General features: G+C 38.8%; 1 protein-coding gene across 3 annotated transcripts in view; it reads right to left on the bottom strand.

The window, feature by feature from the left end:
• RNF24 (ring finger protein 24) overlaps positions 1–15887 on the bottom strand; it is a 77418-nt gene that overhangs the window by 31493 nt on the left and 30038 nt on the right. For 2 of the 3 annotated variants that reach the window (XM_027624005.1, XM_027624006.1), the window contains exon 2: positions 12482–12617. The exons of the other annotated variant lie outside the window; for it this stretch is intronic. The gene's annotated coding sequence lies outside the window, so the exon portion shown is untranslated. The remainder of the gene's footprint in view (positions 1–12481; positions 12618–15887) is intronic. 3 annotated transcript variants of the gene reach the window in all.

Below are 15887 nucleotides of genomic sequence, written 5' to 3'. Positions count from 1 at the left end.
CTGGGACTGCTTAAACATTTTTGTTCATTTATTTTGCTGCTTTTATTTCATTCCCTATTTCAGAAGTATCTTTTCCCCTCAAGTACATCCTGAGAATTCTCATCAACTCATCCTCTGTTTTTTTATCTTTGGAGTTATTTCCCTCTTTCTTAGAACTCTATGCTTTACTTTGTTAATACTGGGTACAATTTCTCTAGAGCAGTCTTTGGATCTCTAAATACATGACTTCTGCTCTTGATACATTATTTTCACAATGCTGCTTGCATATGTTTGCAGCCTGTATACTACTATTTTTTTCATTGTAATCCTCTACATCTTTTAAGTTGATGTATTTACTCTAGGACAGAGTCCACATAGAATACAACAAGCAAGAGGCCTGACCAGGCAAGCTTCATCTCCTTCCCTGGTTAGTAGCATTTACTAGTAGAGGTTGTTGGTCACATTATGTCAAACACAGGAGTTAAGATGGTGGAGTTACAGTAGGGGGACCCTGAGCTTGCCTGGTCCCTCAAACATAGGTAGATCAAAATCAAATCATTTTGAACTAGGAAATCGATCTGAGGATTAAGAAAACAATCTGCATGATTGGAGGGAAAGAGCATGGCAGATGTGAGGTTCAGAGGTGTGAACTGGGGGAGAGAAAAGCCGCAGTGCTGTGAAGGGGAGGGAGCCCTTTTCACAGAGCAAAGTTGGGGAGAAAGAGAGAGCAGGGGAGAGAGCAGTGCATAGGGTTCGCACAATACACTGTGGTGAGGGGATCCCCTGGGTCACACTGGGAGAGATTACTCCCCTTCCTGGAGTACATTTGGAAGAGGGTACTTTGCCTCTCCAAGGACAAAAGGACTGCCGGGAGCCAATGAGTGACCATTCAACAGCACAAGACAGAGGTGCAGGCAGAGGGCAGATAACCTGGTTGCAGTTTTTCCGCTGCATGTCACAATAGACTCTAGCCACCAAGTGCAGCCCTGCCACTGCTTTTCTGGGACAGAACAGTGCCCCGTGCACAGTGAGGCCCTCCTCAGGAGGAAGGGATCAGGTCCATGCTTTGCTGGGTCCTTTAGGATTTGGAGTTTTTCTTTCTTCTTCTTCTTCTTTTTAATGTAGGCTCCACACCCAGTGTGGAGCCCAAGGTGGGGCTTGAACTCATGACCCTGAAATCAAGATCTGAGCCAAGATTAAGAGTCACATGCTTAAACAATTGAGCCACCCAGGTGCCCCAGATTTGGAGTTTTGAATCCCAGCCAGTCACCAGAGATAAAACAGAACTGTGGTGCTAGGCATGCTGGTGGCCGGGCACAGACAGATTAAGGGCAGGGATCTGACAAAAGCCTGGGACACAGGAGAGGAGACTGCTTTTCTGTGAGGGCCTCCTGAACAGTGGGGGGCAGCAAATTCCCCTTCATTCCCCAGGAGGAAAGGGCTGGGGTGATGATGTTGTCTTCCACCACTCCCCACATCCCAGCACAGTTAAGACTTTAAGAGAGAAACACAGCACCTCCAATGGAGGCTGGAGTTGATTACACCAAACCCTGTCCCCCTGCGCCCCACAGGGGCATCTTTACAAGGGCAGGTCTGATTGTGAGCCAGCAGAGCAGACCTCTCCCTCAGAACAACACAGGCCCCTTGCATGTAGCAATTCTACCCATCATAGAGTGCTCAAAAAGCGTTAGCCTCAGTTCTGGTGGAAATAGGACCAGGCTTTCTTTTTTTTTTTTTTTAATTTTATTTTTTATATTTTTATTTTTTTTTCTTCTTTTCTTCGTTTTTTGTTTTGCATCAGGCTTATAGGTTTTTGTTCGTTTGTTGGATTGTTTGTTTCCTTTTCTTGGATCATGCTTTTTTTTCTATTTCTTTTCTTTTTTCCTTCTTTATTATTCTTTGGAATCAGGCTTATAGTTTTTTGTTTGTTTGTTTGCTTTTTTGTTCCTTTTCCTTTTCTCTGGTTAGGGCTTTTTTCCTTCTTCAGGCTTATATTAATAAACAAATCAAAGTACATCTAGTTAAAGGTCCAAACACCCCCACCCCATCATCCCACCCCCTGGCAAGCAAGGAGGAACTCCTTGGGAAAGAGCAGCCAAAACAGAACAGCAGAGTGCACTGGAAACACTTTCTGAAGTGCCAGGCCCTGAACAGTGTATGACCTCTTCTTAATATGGTATTATTCTCAGGAGCAGGAAACATATCAAGCTTTCATAATACACAAAAGACAGAAACCTAGACATATGACGAGCCTAGGGAATTCTCCCCCAAAAGAAAGATCAGGAAGAAATCACAGCCAGGGATTTACTCAAAACAGATATAAACAATATATCTGAACAAGAATTTAGAATAGTCATAAGAATACTAGCTAGGCTTGAAGAAGAAGGAAGACACCAGAGAAACCCCGGCTGCAGAGATAAAAGACCTAAAAAGTAGTCAGGCCGAAATGAAAAATGTTATAACTGATATGCAAAACCAACTGAATTATCACAATGAGGATGGAAGAAGCAGAGGATTGACAGGTGATATAGAAGATAAAATTATGGAAAATAACAAAGTTGAAAAGAAGAGGGAAAGAAAATTATTAGATCACAAATGTAGACTTAGTTAACTCAGTGATTTTGCAAAGTGCAATAATATCTGTATCAAAGGAGTCCCAGAAGAAGAGAGGGGAAAAAGGGGCAGGTTTATTTGAAAAAATATTAGCTGAGTACTTCCTTAATCTGGGAAAGGACACAGGCATTCAAGTCCAAGAGGCATAGAGAACTCCTCTCAAAATCAACAAAAACAGGTCAACACCAAGGCATATCATAGCGAAACTTGCAAAATACAAAGTTAAAGAGAATTCTGAAAGCAGCTAGAGCAAATATCCTTACCCTATGAGGGTAGACACATAAGGTTAGCAGCAGACATGTCCACAAAAACTTGGCAGGCCAGAAAGGGGTAACATGATATATTCAACGTGCTAAATGGGAAAAATAAGCAGTCAAGAATACTTTATCCAGCAAGGCTATCATTCAGAATACAATGAGAGATAAAGAGTTTCCAAGACAAACAGAAACTAAAGGAGTTCGTGACCACTAAACCAGCCCTGCAAGAAATAGTAAGGGGGAATCTTTGAGTGGGGGGAAAAAAAGACCAAAAGCAACAAAGACTAGAAAGGTACAGAGAACATCACCAGAAACATCAACTTTACAGTAACACAATGGCACTAAAATCCTATCTTTCAATAACCACTCTGAATGTAAATGGAGTCAGTGCTCCAATCAAAAGACACAGTGTATCAGAATGGATTAAAAACAAGACCCATCAATATGCTGTTTACAAGAGACTCAATTTAGACCCAAAGAAATCTGCACATTGAAAGTGAGGGGGTGGAAAACCATCTATCATGCTAATGGATGACAAAAGAAAGCCAGAGTACCATACTTATATCAGACAAACTAGATTTTAAAACAAAGACTGTAACAAGAGATGAAGAAGGGCACTATATCATAATCAAGGGGTTGATCTAACAAATATATATATTTGGGTGCTCCTATGTTGGGGGCATAAATATTTACATCAGTTGGTAACAAACATAAACTCATTGATAATACAATAATAGTAGGGGACTTTAACACTCCGCTTACAGCAATGGACAGATCATCTAAGCAGAAAATCAACAAGAAACAATGGCTTTGAATGACACACTGGACCAGACAGATTTAACAGATATATTCAGAACACTTCATCTAAAGCAGCAGAATGCACATTCTTTTCAAGAGCACATGGAACATTCTCCAGAATAGATCACATACTGGGTCATAAATCAGCCCTCAACAGAACAGAAAGATCGAGATCATACCAAGCATATTTTAAAACCACACACTATCGAACCTGAAGTCAACCACAAGAAAAAATTTAGAAAGACCACAAACATATAGATGTTAAAGAACATCCTACTAAAGAATGAATGGGTTAACCAGAAAATTAAAAAAATAAATAAAAAAATACATGGAAGCAAATGAAAATGAAAACACAACAGTCCAAGACCAAGACCTTTGGGATGCAGCAAAGGCGGTCATAAGAGGAAAGTATATAGCAATACAGGCCTTCATCAAGAAGCAAGAAAAGTGTCAAATACACAACCTAACCTTATACCTAAAGTAGCTAGAAAAGGAACAGCAAATAAAACATATGGCCAGCAGACGAAGGGAAATAATAAATATTAGAGCAGAAATAAACGATATAGAAACAAACAAACAAAAAACCAGTAAAACAGATCAGTAAAACTAGGAGCTGGTTCTTTGAAAGAATTATATGCAAACAATGAATCATGGAACACTACATCAAAAACTAATGATGTACTGTATGGTGACTAACAATAAAAAAAAAGGAAAAATAATTTTAAAAAAGAATTAATAAAATTGATAACCCCCCAGCCAGACTTATCAAAAAGGAAAGAAAAAGGTCCCAAATAAATAAAATCACGAATGAAAGGAGAGATCACAACCAATACCACAGAAATACAAATAATCATAAGAGAATATTATGAGCAATTATATGCCAACAAATTGGGCAATCTGGAAGAAATGGACAAATTCCTAGAAACATACAAACTATGAAAACAAACAGGAAGAAATAGAAAATTTGAACAGATCTGTAATCAGCAAAGAAACTGAGTTGAGTAATCAAAAATCTCCCAACAAACAAAAGTCCAGGGTCGGTGGCTTCCCAGGAGAATTCTACCAGCCATTTAAAGAAGAGTTAATACCTATCCTTCTCAAATTATTCCAAAAAATAGAAATGGAAGGAAAACTTCCAAACTCATTCTATGAGGCCAGCATTACCTTGATTCCAAAACCAAAGACACCATCAAAAAGGAGAATTACAGGCCAATATCCCTGATGAACATGGATGCAAAAATTCTCAATAAGATACTAGCAAATCGAATCCAACAGTACATTAAAAGAATTACTCACCATGATCCAGTAGGATTTATCCCTGGACTGCAGGAGTGGTTCAATATTCACAAATCAATCAATGTGATACACCACATTAATAAAAGAAAGGATAAGAACCATATGATTTTCTCAATAGATGCAGAAAAAGCATTTGACAAATATAGCATCCATTCTTGATAAAAACCCTCAGGAAAGTAGGGATAGATGGAACATACTTAACATCATAAAGGCCATATATGAAAGACCCACAGCTAATACCATCCTCAACTGAGAAAAACTGAGAGCTTGTCCTCTACGGTCAGGAACAAGACACTCTCACCATTATTATTTAACACAGTAAACGAAAGTCTTAGCCTCAGCAATCAGACAACAGAAAGAAAGAAAAGGCATCCAAATTGGCAAGGAAGAAGTCAAACTTTCACTATTTGCAGATGACATGATACTCTATGTAGAAAACCCGAAAGGGGTGCCTGGGTTGCTCAGTCGGTTAAATATCTGTCTTTGGCTCAGGTCACGAACCAGGGTCCTGGGATCAAGCCCCATGTTGGGCTCCTTGCTCAGCGGGGAGTCTGCCACTCCCTCTCCATCTGCCTCTCCCCCAGCTCATGCTCTCTCAAATAAATAAAATCTTAAAAAAAAAAAAGAAAACCCCAAAGACTCCACCAAAAATTTGCTAGAACTGATACATGAATTCAGCAAAGGCACAGGATATAAAATCAACATACAGACATCTGTTGCATGTCTATACACCAAGCATGAAGTAGCAGAAAAAGAAATCAAGGAATTAATCCCATTTACAATTGCTCCAAAACCCATAAGATACTTAGGAATAAACCCAACCAAAGAGATAAAAGATCTGTACTCTGAAAACTATAGAACACTTATGAAAGAAATCAAAGAGGAGAAAAAGAAATGGAAAAACATGCCATGCTCATGGATTGGAAGGACAAATATTGTTAAAATGTCTATACTACCCAAAGCAATCTACACATTCAATGCAATGCCTATCAAAATACCACCAGCATTTTTCACAGAGCTAGAACAAACAATCCTAAAATTTGTTTGGAACCACAAAAGACTGAATAGCCAAAGCAATCCTGAAAAAGAAAATCAAAGCTGGAGGCATCACGATTCCCGATTTCAAGCTGTATTACAAAGCTGTAGTCATCAAGATGGTTTGGTACTGGCACAAAAATTGACACACAGATCAATGGAACAGAATGGAGAACCCAGAAATGGACCCAATTATATGGTCAACTAATCTTTGACAAAGCAGGAAAACATAGCTAATGGAAAAAAGACAGTCTCTTCAACAAATGGTGTTGGGAAAACTCGGCAGTGACATGAAGAATGAAACTGGACCACTTTCTTACACCAGACAAAAAAATAAGTTCAAAATGGAATCTGAATGTAAGACAGGAAACCATAAAAATCCTAGAGGAGAAAACAGGGAGCAACCTCTTTGACCTTGGTCCCAGCAACTTCTACTAGACACATCTCCCAAGGCAAGGGAAACAAATGCAAACATGAACTATTGAGACTTCGTCAAGATAAAAATCTTCTGCATAGTGAAGGAAACAATCAACAGAACTAAAAGGCAGGCTACAGAATGGGAGAAGATATCTGCAAATGACATATCTGATAAAGGGTTAGTATCCAAAACCTATAAGGAACTCATCAAACTGAACACTCAAAAAACAAATAATCCAGTTAAGAAATGGGCAGAAGACATGAATAGACAATTTTTTTTGAATACTTTTCCAAAGAAGACATCCAGATGGCTAAGAGACACATGAAAAGATGCTCAACATCACCCATCATCAGGGAAACACAAATCAAAACCATGATGAGAAACCACCTTACACTTGTCAGAACGGCTAAAATAAACAACACAGGAAACAACAGATGTTGGTGAGTTTGCAGAGAAAGGGGAACCCTCTTACATTGTTGGTGGGAATGCAAACTGGGGCAGCCACTCTGGAAAACCGTATGGAGCTTCCTCAAAAAGTTAAAAATAGAACTACCCTATGACCCAGCAATTGCACTACTAGGTATTAACCCAAAGGATACAAAAATACAGATTGAAGAGGTACATGCACCCCAATGTTTATAACAGCATTATCAACAATAACCAAATTATGGAAAGAGCCCAAATGTCCAACGGCTGATGAATGGATAGAAAAGAGTGGTATATACACACAGTGGAATATTACTCAGCAATCAAAAAGAATGAAATCTTGGCATTTCCAATGACGTGGGTGGAATTGAGTGTATTATACTAAGTGAAATCAGTCAGAGAAAGACAAATATATGATTTCACTCATATGTGGAATTTAAGAAAACAGATGAACATGAGGAAGGGAAGGAAACAAGATAAAAACAGGGAGGCAAACCACAAGACTTTTTAAAAAATGATTTATTTATATTAAAGAAAGGAGGGGCAGCAGGGCAGAGGGAGAGGGAGAGAGAGAATCTTCAGCAGACTCCCCACGCAGCATGGAGCCTGACACTGGGCTCAATCTCATGACCCTGAGACCAGGACCTGAGATCAAGTGTCGGACACTCAGCCAACTGAACCACCCAGGCACCCCAAGAGACTTAAATACAGAAAACAGACTGAGGGTTGCTGGAGGGGAGGTTGGTGGGGGGATGGGCTAAATGCATGATGGGCATTAAGGAGGGCATTGGTTGGGATGAGCACTGGGTGTTAGATGTATGTGATGAGTCACTAAATTCTTCTCTTGAAACCAGTACTGCACTATATGTTAACTAACTGGAATTTAAATTAAAAAAAGAAAAAAAAAAAAAACCACACCAAACTTTAGCCTAATTCAACAAGGAACTGTGTGCCAGGTCTGTGGTAAAGAAAGGAATAAGAAAAACGTGTTCAAAGAGATCTGACATGACAATGTTGTTCACCTCAGAATTCTGCCTAGGTTTGGAACTTTCCCAGAAAAGAGGAGAAAATTATTTTCTTCCATTTCCACTTCTATCTTCTGCATGGCCCTTTTTAAAGGTCTAGCTATGGAATAAAAGTAGGCTCTTGGGCCTGCTCTATATTAGGTCCAGGAACTCAACTACCATTTTAAAATTATGTGTATAGAGAGGGATACACTTTGGGTTTCCAAAAGCAAACTTGGGAAACACAGTTGGAACTGGGGCATGTTAACAAATTTGGAGACTTTCTAATGTCCAACTTGTTTTAAAAAGTTTTACCCTTAATTAGTTCTATTAAGAAGACAATATGATTTATCAAATCAAAACCTTTATTACCAAAGGTTGTAATTAAACAGTTAATCACGATTTTATTAATGCTTTTTTTTTTATTTATTAATTTTGACAGAGAGAGACACAGCAAGAGAGGGAACACAAGCACGGGTGGTGGGAGAGGGAGAAGCAGGCTCCCCGCGGAGCAGGGAGCCCGATGCGGGGCTTGATGCCAGGACCCTGGAATCATGACCTGAGCCAAAGGCAGATGCTTAACGACTGAGCCACCCAGGCACCCCTTATTAATGTTTTTCATCACAACTATACTGGAAACTCCCAGGTAACAGAATCTGGTGTTTTGAACATTATGGTATCCCCAGCATCTAGGATGTGCCCAGGATATATTTATTAAACAAAGGATTAAATAATGGTATAAATAAATGAATAATGATATAGGTACATGTGCAAAAGAAAACTCTCAAAAACACATTTCAATGTGTTTTTTCTGTCTATGATGATGGCCTGCATCAGCTCTCAATGTTTTGTTTTAATATACCTTTAGCATACCAACAATTCATACATGACAGGGCAATATTTCCATTATTACTTTTTAAAAATATTTTCAAGGCTATTTTTTATGCCATCTTTTTTCAGATAAGCAATTTAAAAAATATCCTGTTGGGAGATGAACCATAAGAGACTCTTAACTATATGAAACAAAACAAGAGTTGCTGGAGGGGAGAGGGGTAGGGGAATATGGAACTGGGTGATGGGCATTAGGGAGGGCAAATCAGCACTGGGTATTATATGCAACTGATGAATCACTAAATTCTACCTCCGAAACTAATAATATACTATATGTTAACTAAACTGAATTTAAATAAAAAAATATATATCCTGTTGGGAAGTTGACTGAAATTATATTTATAGCTTACTTTAGGGAGCTTTTCATTTATTCTAGTTTTATTTTATGCCTCTCAGATTTGTATAGCTTTATTCATACAAGCTTTATACTTTCCTTTAGTTTATTCCCAGTTATTATGTATTTTTGCTGTTATTATGAATGGGATCTCTCCTTCCATTATATTTTCTAAGCTAGTTATTCCTGGCAGAGAGAAAAGCTACTGCTTTTTGTATATTTATTTTGGAGCCTAACATGGAAACATTTTTTTAGGGTAGGTGTGACCAACTGCCTGCATAAAAATAAATCTTAATGAAGCACTCACTGCTCTGAGCAGTGAGCACTCCAAGAACAACTAGTTGCAAAATATACACTAAGGCAAATGAACATAGTGACTTTCAAATGGGTTTTTTACTTATATATTACCTAAAATAATTATTAAAAGTAAGTATCACCAAACATAACTTTGTTTTTGACTAGCTGATCTCTAGCTCATCTTTCTGACAACAAAATAGCAAACTCACAAGTTGGCTCTCAAGACCCTGCCCAAATGGGACAGTGACCAGTCTGTGCTTTAGAAGATGCAATCTTCTTGTTTTCTAACATAACGAAAGGTGGTCTCAGGAACGAATTATCAATACAAGAAAACCAAGAAACATCCCTGTCTTATTTAGCTAGAGCATAGGAAACAATTGCAGAAGAGATCATTCTCTCAGACCTGTGACTGAATTCAGCTGATGAGCCACACTAGGCAACCAGGACCTGGCCCTACTGCAATAACCTGAGCCTGAGAAAATTAGATGGCAGGTTCCATGTCTTTATTAATCGTCAGGGGCAGATGTGGAGCCTCTGCAGCTCAGTCCACAGCTCTACCATGTCAGAGGCCAACAAAACCACAACACATCCATTACAAGTTGGATTTGGTGTATTTCACTACTAAACAATATAGGAATTTGCTTGAATATGCCTATCTTTGGAAGGATGTCTAAGAAATTGATAATATGAGCTGTTTTTGGTGAGAGGATGAAGAATCTGGGGAAGCCAGTCTTTTCATTACATATAGAATCCTTTTGCATCTTTTGAATTTTTTTAAAGTAAAAAAATCAGTGATGTATTTGACCAACATTTGTCTATACATAAAAGCTGGTAAAGCCAATGGTAGTAAAGGATTTAAAGGGAGAAAGTGTCAGTGGAAGTCCATCTGTATAGAAGCACAGATTATATGTGTAGAATTAAGCATACATTTCCTGCCATATCCAGAGCTCATCAGTGAATGTCCATCATTTAGGTCCTCCAGAAAGTATCTCGATACCAGGGAAGAATACTTCAAGTTTAGCAGAAAAACACTTCTTAAAACCAGTTACATTCTTTTATTCTAAATCTATTCTAATTCACCAAAGTTATACAGTTGTTTTAATTGTTTTCCCCATGTGACTTAAAGACTACAAAAATTTTACTCATTCCTAACATTCAAGTTCACCTGAAAATTCTATTTCTCATGATAAATATGTAAATTAGCAGTCTTCTGCACTTTGGTCAGCAAGATTTTCCTAGGCTCTGCTTATCCTTGAGTACAGGTAAGGTTACATTTCCATATGTATAGAGGCCCAGACCCCAGAATGCAAAACCTCAGGTGGAGATCCTGCACTGAGATGCTTTGTACCTGAGTACCTAAGCTGCCCCTCCTGGATGGTACCACCACCTCACTTCCTTCAAAGTGCTCAGTCTCCACCACTTTCAGAAGTTTCCTCTGCATTCCCAGTCTTTTATAATCTTCTCTGGTACTTGGCTATTAGAAATTCTAAGATATCAGGGCTCAAAAATCCTTTATCTTCAAAAGGCAGAAACTAGGCAAGATAATCGGCTGATATTCTGTAAATATTTCTCTAAATGCATCTTAATGTTATTTGAGTACAAAGTCTAAGGTCATTCTTATCTTTTATTCTCCAGAGGACAGTTCTTTTCAGTGTTAAGTAACTGGTAAGTAGGTATGTGAGTACACTGTTCTTAAGTGTCAAATAATAAGTACATGCCAAACTCTCAATCTGTAGACAAAGGTCTGTTTTTCTCCATAATAACTTCAATTTTTCCTTTACTGCAGTTTCTTCCTATTTGCAATACCCCCCATCTCCTGCTATTATTCAGAGAGTTGCAGGAACAAAAAACTAGGTATATAGGATTTATTACAACCTATTTGTCTATTCCATCTGTATTTTAATCTGGATCTTTCTATTTAGCCTCAATTTTATTGACCACACCACTATTCTAGTGACATTTTTTCCCTTAAGTAATGTAAATTGCTTTATACTTTTATCACTGTGCTTCCAGGCGTTTTTTTTTTTTTTTAATTCTAACTAGTTCTTTTTAATAAATCTGTGTCTTTTGTCCTTTTCAGCCCTATGATTGACAATTCCATTCCTTCTGCATTTTAGCGTTTTTTTTTTTCCTATTTTTCTATTACCATTGTTTCCTCTGGGTTTGTACACAGTTTTTCTCTTTGTAGGTATTGCCCAAGTTCTAAAATCAAGGCTGTGGTGCTATCTTTGCTTACCACAACTGAAATCTGTCTTCTTAAACATTTTATATTTCAGATGTTTGTTATTTTGGTGGGTCTCTTTTTACTCTGCCATATTCCCAGTACTTATTCTGTGTTGGCTCCATGAAGACATTTTCTCCATTTTTGTGTAATGATAAAGTCTCTATTTTCAGTTTAAATCATTCCATCAGATTTTTAAAAAATGATTATTTATTTGAGAGAGAGTGAGAGCACCTGTGCGCAAGTGGGGGCAGGGGCAGAGGGAGAGAGAGAGAGAGAGGGAGAAGCAGACTCCCCGCTGAGTAGGGAGCCCACCACGGGACTCCGAGATCATGACCTGAGCCAAAGGCAGACACTTAACCAACTGAGACACCCAGGCACCCCATTCCATTTTAAAAATCCATAAGATTTTTATGAGACTTCACTTTGATGACGGTGAGGTATTCAAATTTGATGTATTCCTCTCTGACCTCTATCGCAAGCACAACCATACATGCATTATAATTTCACAAATAATCTGCTTCTCAGCACTTAATGACCAACTTCTATTTAATTCACAGTCTTGTGATTAACTAAGGATGGAACTCTTAAGAGTATGGATTGTAGGAAAAAGAGCAGAGTAATGCTGAGATAGGAGTATAAAATGAGAAACAAGTTATAAGGAAGGAAAATACTCTCAGGTTGAACTTCACATCCTAATTACAAAGGCAGTGAAAAGAAATTAGATGCAATAAGAAGTTCTCATTCCCAACATAAAACAAACCCTAGGTGTAATACAATACCTGCTTACTTTTAGAAATAAGCGGATTTTTTCTTCCCCAAGAAAACAACATGTTTTTTTCTCACAACAAAATAATTCAAAATGCAATAGGAAAGCAATGCCTATGTCACTCAAAACCACACTCTAATTACCTGGGGATATTTAATTTTCAACATCTCTCAAGTATGATGAAAGGGCCAGTGAGCCTCTTTCTTTAGAGTCAGATCTTATTCTACATTAATGGCTCATCATCTCCTGGGTTCCTGTATAGGTGGGCATAATAGACATCTGCAAAACACAAAACAAATATAATTCTTAAAAATTTGGTGTTTCCAGTTGCCAGAGAAAATATATTATTGTTGGGGTAATGGTAATGGTAATCTACTTATTTACTAGAGTTAATACAAAGATGGATCTTGAAAAGAAAAATCTTCTGTATGAACTTTTTTGAAAAAATTTTTGATTTTGTAATGGATATGTTATTTGAGAAATGGTTATATCTTTTCTTTTCCTTCAAGAAAACCAGCCTACTTATAAAGAAGGAATTAAAATTATTATTTGCAGGTGATAATAAAATAAAAAAGAATACTTACTAATAATTATTTCTATTAATATGAGAGATACAAAAGAAGGTGTAAATAATTGAAAATATATATTTGCTTCTTGGTTGTGGAAACTCAATAGAGTAAGATGTCAATTTTCTTTATCTTATTTTATTTTTTTAAAGATTTTATTTATTTATTTAACACAGAGAGAGAGAGAGAGAGAGAGAGAGAGCGCACAAGCAGGGGGAGTGGCAGGCAGAGGCGGAGGGAGAAGCAGGCTCCCCACAGAGAAGGGGGAGCCCGATGTGGGACTCGATCCCAGGACTCTGGGATCATGACCTGAGCCAAAGGCAGTCGTTTAACCAACTGAGCCACTCAGGCGCCCAATTTTCTTTAAATCTATCAATTTAATGCAGACAAAATAAAAAATATTGACAGAATTTGGCTTTTTCTGGAGGGCAGAGGGTGGTTAGAGAAGCTAATTCTAGTTTAGTAGGAAAACTGAAAATGAGAGAACAGCCAGACATACTCCAAAAAAGAAAAACTTGTGTTTCTACCACATGAAGTGACAGATTAACAGGACAGAACAGAGATATGGTATTTAGTCAGAGCTGCTGTTTGCCAAATATCTTCAGCTTTCTATCTTTTGGGCACATCTATGACTGTACTGATGGTGTGAGACTCTCCAGGGCCCTCTTTCCTTTAGCCAGGACAACTAGAAATGTTCAAGATGACAGCAACCCTGTTAGCCTAAATTTTTGAGTGAAAGTCATGGCAGAGAGCCTTCAGCAACCCTTGATGGCCATGTAACAAAAGGAAAATTTCTTGTTCTAAACCACTAAGATTTTGAGGTTATTTGTTACTATGGTATAACCTAGCCTACCCTAGTAGATACAAGAAAGCTGAAGAGCAGTCCAAATTCATATAGGAATCTATATATCATAAAGTTGATATTATCCAGTAGTTGATATTACCCATTAGCAAGCACTCTCACACTTTGGCTCAGTCGTTAAGCGTCTGCCTTCGGCTCAGGTCATGATCCCAGGGTCTTGGGATCGAGCCCCGCATCGGGCTCCCTGCTCAGTGGGAAGCCTGCTTCTCCCTCTCCCACTCCCCCTGCTTGTGTTCCCTCTCTCGCTGTGTGTCTCTCTCTGTCAAATAAATAAATAAAGTCTTAAAAAAAAAAGAAATTGTCAATTAGTAAAACTGTCAGCCTCCATGAAAACAACTTAGTAAAATTATACATGGATTTACCCATTGACCCAGCAATTCCACATTCAGTAATTTAACTTCCTTTTTTTTAATAAAGATTTTATTTATTTGAGAAAGAGAGAGAGCACACATGCCCACACACATGGGTGGGGGGAGGGGCAGAGGGAGAGGGACTAGCAGACTCTCTGCTTAGTGGGGAGCCCAACACAGGGCTCCCTCCCAGGACCCCAAGATCATGACCTGAGCTGGTCAGACACTTAATGACTGAGCCACCCAGGCACCCTAGTAATTTAACTTTCCAAATGTGCTTACGTATATTCAAACACATATATATGTACCAGGCTCTTCTTTGCAGCCCTGCTTGTAATAGCAAAAGGCAGGAAGCAACCTAAATATGTAATTGGTTATAGTTTATCACCGTAGGCTAATTTTGCAGTTGTTAAAAAAAATGGTGTAAATAAGATACCTACAAATAAACCTAAATGAAGAGGTGAAAGACTTGTACTCTGAAAACTATAAAACACTGATGAAAATAATTGAAGATGACAAAAAGAAGTGGAAAGACATTCCATGCTCATGGATTGGGAGAAAAAATATTGTTAAAATGTCTATACTACCCAAAGCAATCTACACATTTATTGCAATCCCTATTAATATACCAAAAGCATTTGTCATAGAACTAGAACAAACAATCCTAAAATTTGTATGGCACCATGAAAGACCCTGAATAGCCAAAGCAACCCTGAAAAAGAAAAGCAAAGCTAGAGACATCACAATTCCAGACTTCAAGTTATAGTACAAAACTACAGTAATAAAAATAGTATACTACAAAGCTATAGTAATCAAAACTGGCACAGAAATAGACATATAGATCAATGTAACAGAATGAAAAACCCAGAAATAAAGCCACAATTATATGGTCAATTAATCTTTGGTGGGGAAGAGTCCAAGCTGGCAGAGGAGTAGGAGACCTTAGTTTTGTCTAGACCCAGGAATTTAGCTAGATAGCTACCAAATCATTCTGAACACCTGCAAACTCAAATGAAGATCTAAGAAAAGAATAGCTGCAACTCTACAAATAGAAAAGCGACCACTTTCTGCAAGGTAGGAGGTACGGAGAAGTGAATCCGAGGTGATATATGGGAAGATAGACTCCATGGGGACGGAGCCTCCTAAAGCTGGCTACTAGAAAGTAATACAGCAGCAGAGGGCAAAATCAGAACTTTTAGAAGTCTGCTCTGGTGAGGGACGTCAGGACTGAAAGGCGCTGAGGTGGCTAAGCGGAAGCCAGCTGCAATCCGAGTCCAGGAGTGGGCTCTCAGCTCAGGGATGCCATAAATCCTGAACCTAGCATAGTCGGGTGACCACTCCCCGAGCAGTGGCCCAGCAAGCGGCAGAACCAGCAAGACCCCTTTCCGCCCCTGGGAGGAGCAGCACAGGAGCGAGCCGCAGGAGTCTGCAGGGTTTGGAGACTCAAATGGGGTCATGGGCCTGAGATAGAAACGTTTAGTCATGGGCTGGGTGAGCAGAGAGTGCAGTTGGAAACCAGGGAGATAGGAGTGATTGCCTGTTTTTCTCTGAGGGTGCACTGAGGAGTGGGGTCCCAAGCTTTTGGCTCTAGGGCCAGACATTGGGAGGCCATTTTCATTCTCATCCTCTAAAACTGTGCGGAAAGCCTTCAGGGAACAAAAGCCAGATAGAGCAAACCAGAGCAGATTACTTAGCCTGGCTCCCTGGCAAGGGCGGTGCAATTCTGCCTGGGCCAAAGACACTTGAGAATCAATGCAACAGGCCCCTCCCC

This window comes from Zalophus californianus, chromosome 8, assembly GCF_009762305.2.
Source record: "Zalophus californianus isolate mZalCal1 chromosome 8, mZalCal1.pri.v2, whole genome shotgun sequence".
Classification (NCBI taxonomy): Eukaryota; Metazoa; Chordata; class Mammalia; order Carnivora; family Otariidae; genus Zalophus; species Zalophus californianus.
The sequence above is the reverse complement of the archived record's forward strand: the minus strand, read 5'-3'. Positions and strand labels throughout refer to the sequence as shown.